The sequence below is a fragment of the Natrix helvetica genome (assembly GCF_964273705.1).
Source record: "Natrix helvetica genome assembly, chromosome: 3".
Lineage (NCBI taxonomy): Eukaryota > Metazoa > Chordata > Lepidosauria > Squamata > Natricidae > Natrix > Natrix helvetica.
The window spans coordinates 127,149,488-127,157,659 of record NC_138549.1 but is presented as its reverse complement, the minus strand read 5'-3'; the positions used below and the strand labels follow the sequence as shown (position 1 = coordinate 127,157,659).

The following is an 8,172-nucleotide window of genomic DNA, read 5'->3' as shown; positions in this document are numbered from 1 at the left end:
AGAGATTTTTAAGGATAAAAGAAAAACACATTAAGGGGGCTGTGTGGATGAGCTCATAGTGTTAACTGCCTAGCCATCTTTTGTGTTGTACAGAATGGCTGCTAACATAGAAATTCTCCAGAAAATCATCCAGATTCATTAGACAACTTGGTTAGACCATCTTGATTAATCATCCACTCCTGCTGAGGTTTGTAGCAATTAGCAGCCTAAAACTGACCAGAGTTATTACAAAGAACACCTTCATCACTCTCAAATCATTGGCTCCAGCCAACCAAATGACCAAACCCAGCATGTGGCCTCTGTGGGGCCAGATACCAATTAAGACAAATCAATGGTTGATCATGGCCAGCATGACATTCGAAGTTACATTTGGTTGGTCAAACCACCCTATGGACACTGAAGAATCCTGGCACTTGGAGGGAGGACTGCAATTTCATATCTTTGTTTCCACTTCAATAACTAGGAGAAAATACAAGTTTGAAGCAGCACATTTCAGCCTGATTCCACCCACCCACCCCCAATTACTTCCAGTTTCATTGTTTCTTCTTGATAGGAAATTCAGGCAGCTTTTGAAAAAAAACTCTTTAAAAGCAAGCTTCCACTAACCTATTAAACAGAAAGAGGATGAAAAAAAATTGCCAAACCTTTTGCAAAGAGAGGGAGAAAAAAAATATTCTTGGATTATTTATAACGCCAAACGCTTTAAGGTCTCTTCACTCTGTCTGCAAACTGCCTGCTGCTTAGAGGCCACTCCAATATTTGATCAGGAGTCTGGGCGGGCACCAAGCTTGGCAAATTGCAACTTGCACACACATGGTTTTTAGTACCCAGGAGGATCACACCGTCAAACACTGAAGCTCTGGAAAAAGGAGTCTCTTGGTATAGGTGAGTTGATTTTTGAACCACTTATTTTGTAAATTAATAAGCAATTCTTGGTATGCTGCACCAGAATAGTCCTGGTTTCTTGTCATGGACTGGTAAAATATTAATCTAGGTGGTCAGCACAGAAATAATATATGAATTGCATATTGAAGGGATGCAAATGTTTTAGGTTAAGAGAGACATTTTCACTTTTGCTAATAATGGTGAGGTTTGTGGGGGGAGACATAATTTACAAAATTCTTGGCAATAAGTAATGACATGAAATAAGCTGCCAATATTGTCACACACACACACACACACACCCCTGCATGCTATCCAGTCTCCTTTCACTGGATGCTCAAGTCACTTTGGCTGCATTGTTACTGTAACAATCTGCCCCAGATTATTGATGCAGTTTATCAAACTATCTCAGGCAATTTCAGTTCAGGTCTATTAACTAAAATGTGTTCCTTTAATCAGTATGATATAAACCCGATAGCTAATATAACTGGATTGTAGAAAGACACCTATAAGCAGAAGGCAATGCAACTTCCACAAATGTAGGATTGGAAGGAGAACTTCTGTGCAAGAGAATCCTGTCAGGAGTCATAAAATAAAGACAAACCTTTTCTTAATATTGTTTTGAGGAAGTGCAGAATATTTTTTTTTTTAAGCCAAGTGAAATGTCACAAAACAGTATGAAAATTTTCAAGTACTTTAATGCTCTTCATCAGGCCAGATAATAAAAAAAACCTGGAGGTGAGAGGGAAAAAAAGATTAATGATAAAGCATTTGCAGGGAACTGCACTTTTTAACTGAAACGTTTAAGGCAATGTGACTCGAAGAATATTAAATTCAGCAACAGGCTCCCTATTGTGAAACAAAAATAGTTGAGGTCACTGAAAGAAAGGAGATGATTCCTAAGAATAACTGCCTTCTGATTGCTAGGTACTAATCTCTAAGTAGTAGTTCTCGCTATACTACACACTCACACTGAAGAGATTCAATAAGAATACAGGTTGCACCAAAGATAATTTTAGGTACAGCTAATACAGTCAAATCAGAGCAACTACACATTTAGGTGTAACCTAAAGCCAATGCTGGTTGATTATTTCCACCTCCCGTCTCATGATGAAATGGCTGGAACATCAATTCACTGATCGCCTCATATTTACCATGTAGCTTGACCAAGAGTTATGACGATTCTGAAGCTTGCATATAATTTTAATATTTGAATTGGCATTAAAAAAAGGTTCCATAAAAGGGATTTGAGTGTTTTTCCTTATGACTAACACAGCAACCTTTATACTTTATTTTTTCAATGTGGACAGTAGTGGCACAAGCCCATTTTCCAAGGAAGGAGAGGAATGTCTTGTGTTTTTTGGGCAAAGTGACACTGGAATGGTATGAGAAGTGGCATTTACTGAAAAGCTGTTTGCACATCAAATTTCTCTACAGCATATAGTCTAAACAGCCTATGCAATTCCTCAGATATAGTTGTAAGAACTTGTTGTATGTGCAAGCAGAGTCTATTCAGTATTAGTAGGAATCAGTGTAAAACAGATGCTTAATAGTTACTAAGCCAAATAAAAAGCAGACGTAACGCATCTGAGTAGCATTTTTGTGAAATTATAATTTTTCTCCAAAGCAATAGTACTTATATACTGCTTTACAGTGCTTTACAGTCTTCTCTAAGCAGTTTACAAAGTCTGCTGCAGAGTTTACAGCATATTGCCTCTAACAATCTGGGTCCTCATTTTACCAACCTCAGAAGGATGGAAGGCCAAGTCAACCTTGAGCCGGTGAGATTCAAACTGCCAAACTGCTGGCAGCCAGCAGCCAGCAGAAGTAGCCTACAGTACTTCATTTTAACCACTGTGCCACCACAGCTCAAAGAATATTATTCCTTTGCTTCAAGGCTAGGCATCTATTGTAATTGTGAGTGTATAGTTGTGAACTCTTTGATGGGCAGTGTACAAATACTGACAATAAATACAATAACTAAATTGACTACAGCTGCATATTTTTTGTGATGCTTATTTGGCTAGAGCCTCTAGCATTTTAGAGATAGCATCACAACTTTCTGCTTCCAATTTGTGGGTCTTGTAAAAAGAAGTTGTACGTATTCTTCTAACTACCACTTCCTACTCTAATTTTTTTAAAGATCAAGTGTGGTATGCCCATTCTTTCTACACATCTATTGGATTATATAGTGGAGGGACAGGCACTCTGTTGCCTTTAAATAGTTTGGATGCCACATCAACAATTCCTTGCCTTTGGTCCTAGGTGGCTGGCACTGCTATATACAAAGCATCACAAATCTATTTCCTCCTCTCTATGCACAATAGGCATTCTTTGATCACCCAGATACATGCTTCCCAAATGATTAAAGGTCCAAATGAAAGGTCCAAATTTCTTGAGCAGCAGATGCAATACTGCCTCCTGTAAGACATCCATTAATTGCCCCTTCCACAGACTTATATATTCCACATTCTTGTCTCATCTAATCAATCTCTTTTAACTAAAAAATAATCAGCCATGAGGGGGCAGAGATTGAAAAGACATACACACTCTATCTATCTATCTATCTATCTATCTATCTATCTATCTATCATCTATCTATCTATCTATCTATCTATCTATCTATCATCTATCTATCTATCCATACATATACATATACATATACATATACATATACATATACATATACATATACATATACATATACATATACATATACGTACGTACGTACGTACGTATGTATGTATTTGTGTTACAACCCCTGGTATGCCCAAATATGGGAGGGAACTCACTACTCCCCCTTTCTGTCTATCGGCTCACTACAGGAGACCATCCAGGCAGAAAACCATATTTTAAACCATATTGTAATACAGCCCAGGTTCGAATCCCAGTAAGGGTATGGCTATCTGATGAGAGCTAAATAGCTTGAAATAGATCTATACTAGTCTCCCTTTATTTATTTATCAGCACAAATACAACACAAATATATATATATATATATATATATATATATATATATAGATAGATAGATAGATAGATAGATAGATAGATAGATAGATAGATAGATAGATAGATAGATATATTTGTATAGATAGATAGATAGATAGATAGATAGATAGATGATAGATAGATAGATAGATAGATAGATATATCAGCACAAATACAACACACACACACACATACATATATATGTGTGTGTGTGTATACACACACACATACACACACATACACACACACATATCATCTATCTATCTATCTATCTATCATCTATCTATCTAACATTTTGGCTATATTCTTAGACCTCAAATGCTGGAAATCACTTCATAAAAGTAGATTAGACAGTACATTGGACATCTTCCTTTGAATCTCCATGTTCTGTGACATCCAGGTCACCACTCAGAAGAACAATTTGATCTCTAGAGCACCTTGCAAATTAGCACAGCCAGTGCCTATAGGTTCCAATGTTCATTTGGAGTAATTTATGTTAAATTCTCCTGCATTATATGAGAAAATTTAAAGTTGGATGTCACACAACGAAGTGTTGGCAGTGAAGAAAATCTTTGCTGACTTATTTTACAATATGCTCCCTCATTCATATTCTGTTGTCTTTGAACTGAATTTTTGCCACCTGTGCTCAAAAATATTTGTTTTGGAATATATTAATTATTCCTCTTGGGAGGATTCTTATCCAAGATTTCCATCTAGAAAAGCTTTTCTAGCCTAACATGAGTGGTTAATAGAAGAGGATTCAATCTCCCATTCTTTAAACAGTAGTGGGAAGCTCAAGGGAAATTGCAACATCTACTTTGTCTACTGTGCAGGATTCAAAAGAAAAAAATTAAAAAGCCATAAATTTCTACTCCTGGCAAGCCACAGAATTATATGTCAACATAAGAACATTAGAAAAATATGGAATCCATTCTGGAAGGCTTTATGGATAACTGCAGCATTAGTCAGAGTTAGGAATATTCTATAGCTTTTTCATACATAAGAATGAAAATCGCTCTTCCTGTGATTACTGTAATATGCATGAAAGGAAACCTGTTGGCTGGGATGGTCATTCACATTACACATGCTTTGTCTCTACTTTGTCACAGGAACATTTTTTTTTACATAAATTGCAGGGCCAATGCCCTCATGCCCCAGTTAATGTATTAAATCATAGATATTGTGCATTCAGAAAGTATTCACTTTTGTCAATTTTATTATGCTGCAGCCTGATTCTACAGTTGCTGAAATTCATTTTTTTTCCTCATTAATCTACAACTCAGTGCTCCATAATACCAAAGTGAAAACAGAATTTTAGGAATGTCTTTAGAAAAATCCAACCACACATTTTATTATACATATGTACTTGCAGTACTGTTCAGTTTCTGCTGTTGGTGGCTCTACTGTTACTACAACACAGCTGTGTTGTGAGCCTTTGTTTAGCTTCTAGGACTTCTGAAGGAATCAGGCCCTTATATTTTTTCAGTAGCTGAGCCTTATCCTTAATTTCTACACCCTTCTGTAGTTTCACAACTGCCTAATTTCTCTTTAAGGTGCCTTGATTTTAGCTACCAAACTTATTTTCCAAGGGGATGGAGAGCTGTAGTGCTGTTCTCCAGGATTACATGGCTGTACTATATACCAATTCATTGGTTTACATTATGGTGATAGTAGGGATTGTCATTCTATTGGCATCTTCTAGCATACTATTTGAAAGTACTTCTCCACAGAGTCTTGATAATTCATCTTGAAAGTTGACTGCAGCTAGTTTATCCATGATCTTATGCTTCATATCAACTGCTGTGCTTTGTGGTGGATGGGGTGGCTGTAATGTTCCAATGTCAGGTATTGACTGCATATCCAATTGTTCTTCCTAGTCTTGTTAGTCTTCCTTGTTCTTGTTAGTCTTGTTAGTCTTCCTTATTCTTGTTAGTCTTGAAAGTTGACTGCAGCTAGTTTATCCATGATTTTATGCTTCATATCAACCAATTGTTCTTCCTAGCCTCCTTCAGTACAGGGTGATGTGTAGTTGGTCTACCTCAAATTGTGACAGCAATTTCCTCTTATACTATGTTGATACATTGGGTAACAAGCTGTTTCTCACTGTGGGTATATGTCTTTTATCTATCCATCATTCTCTCATACATTTCATATCTCCCTTCTCATTAAGTCTACTGTTATAATAGCATTTCAAAAATTACAGGATGTCTTGTTTTGTCTATATATGTTTTGTTCCATAGCTCATTTTTCATGAGATTGTCTTCATTTGTCATGGTTTCCAACATCTGATACAGATGTTGTTAATCAGATTATATCTAAATTGGCATAACTCTCTTAGTTCATGTCACGTTCATATCCAAAGTAGGCAGGTATAGTGTTAAAGACCCCTACTGGTAATCTAGTTGGGATTCATCTCAAGGAACAGTATCTAGCTACTATGCTACCCAGCAGCTAGATAGTACACAAACATTGGATGTGCGCACCAGGGGTGGGTTTCTGCCAGTTCTAACCTCTTCTATAGAAGAGGTTCCACAAATCTACCGTGCCGTTTAGAACCTGTTCCAGCTCCCTCCCCCCGCCCGTCCGCACATCATCAAGATGAAGAGCGAGACGAGCAATTCTGGGAGCTGAAGTCCACAAGTCTTAAACCTGTCAAGTTTGAACACCCCTGGTTTTTTTTAAGGGTTAGGGGTGCAAGGGTCTTGTAACTTGACAGCTTTAAGACTTGCACACTTCAATGCCAGAGTTCCTGAGCCAACATTTTGGTTGCTAAGCAAGAGCGTTGTTAAGTGAGTTTCACCACATTTTACATGGCCGGCAAGCCACTTCCACCCAGTCACATGGCTGGCAAGCCACTCCCACCCAGTCACATGGCCAGCAAGCCACTCCCACAAAGCAGGCCACACCTACAGAAGAGGTTCTAAAAAATTTTGAAACCCACTACTGGTGTGCACACACACACACACACACACACACACACACGCACACACACAATATAAGTATATATGTATCTACTGTGTATATGTATATCTGATTGTGTATATATTTACATACATTGTATTAAATATAAGTTGTATGTTATATGTTGCATATTATATATGTGTGCGCAAATTTATATATGTGCTCGATATGCATATGATTTGCTCTCTTTTTCTTTTTATATGGGCAAGACTGCAGAAAGTTTTACCACAAACTCTCTTGCCCACAGATCAATGACATTTCAGAAATCTGATGTCTGCCCAGCCAAATAAAAGTATTACAATAAGGGACTGTGTTCAATTAACCTTTGATGCCTACATCTCCTCTAGACAATGCCTGAGCACTGTGCTAAATATGTCTATCCACTGAAGCAGCTCCCGCCCTATCACAATAACATATTGGTATTTGTTCTCAGTTTCCCAAACACTGAGAAGTTCCAAGGACACTGTGTAACAGGGTCAGACTTCCTTTGCAAGAAGAGATCATTGGAAATTTATGATACTTGTAATAGTTGAATTTGTTTTCCACATGTTGAATATAGTGGAAGCAAGTAGCACAGCACTTTTTGCAATGCAAAACTCCCTATATTTGAGGATATACAGTAGAAGATCCCTCAAAAGTGACCTCAATTCAGCTTATGGGACAACCACAGTGTCTTCTTCATTCTCTGTCTCAAAATTCTCTTTCAACCCTTTTTCCAATTTCTGAGATGAAATGTTCTGCCAACAAGTTTCTTTGTCATAGTGCCCAGTGGTAGAATGGATTTCCCTGGAACTGGCACCTACATTGTTTTCCTCTGATGATAGCAAAATTCTTTCTGTTTTCTTGAGAATTTTATATATAATTTCAATCTTGCTATGTTTTTCTAGGGAATTTATTGTTTTCTAGTCTTTCATTTAATTCAGTTTCAGTGTTCATATTTTCATTCTTTTATTCATCTTATAGATTTCTCTGAAACTACAGTTGAAAAGATGGAATACACACACACACACACATACACGAGATTGGAATGTGTGTGTGTGTGTGTGTGTGTGTGTGTGTGTGTGTGTGTGTATTTGTGTTACAACCCCTGGTATGCCCAAATATGGTATGCTCAAAATTACCAGGGGTTGTAACACAAATACATACCTATTTCCCTGGCTCAGCTGATAAGAAGGAGAGCCTATGGCTTAGTGGCTAATACATCTGCCTAATATGTAATACAGTCCAGGTTCAAATCCCAGTAAGGGTATGGCTAGCTGATGAGAGCTAAATAGCTTGAAATAGATCTATACTAGTCTCCCTTTATTTATTTATCAGTACAAATACAACATATGTATGTAT

General features: G+C 37.3%; 1 protein-coding gene across 1 annotated transcript in view; it reads left to right on the top strand.

Moving 5' to 3' along the window:
• The first annotated feature begins 735 nt into the window (after positions 1-735).
• FMOD (fibromodulin) overlaps positions 736-8,172 on the top strand; it is a 28,298-nt gene continuing 20,861 nt past the window's right edge. Inside the window, exon 1 of the mRNA XM_081949628.1 lies at positions 736-885. The gene's annotated coding sequence lies outside the window, so the exon portion shown is untranslated. The remainder of the gene's footprint in view (positions 886-8,172) is intronic.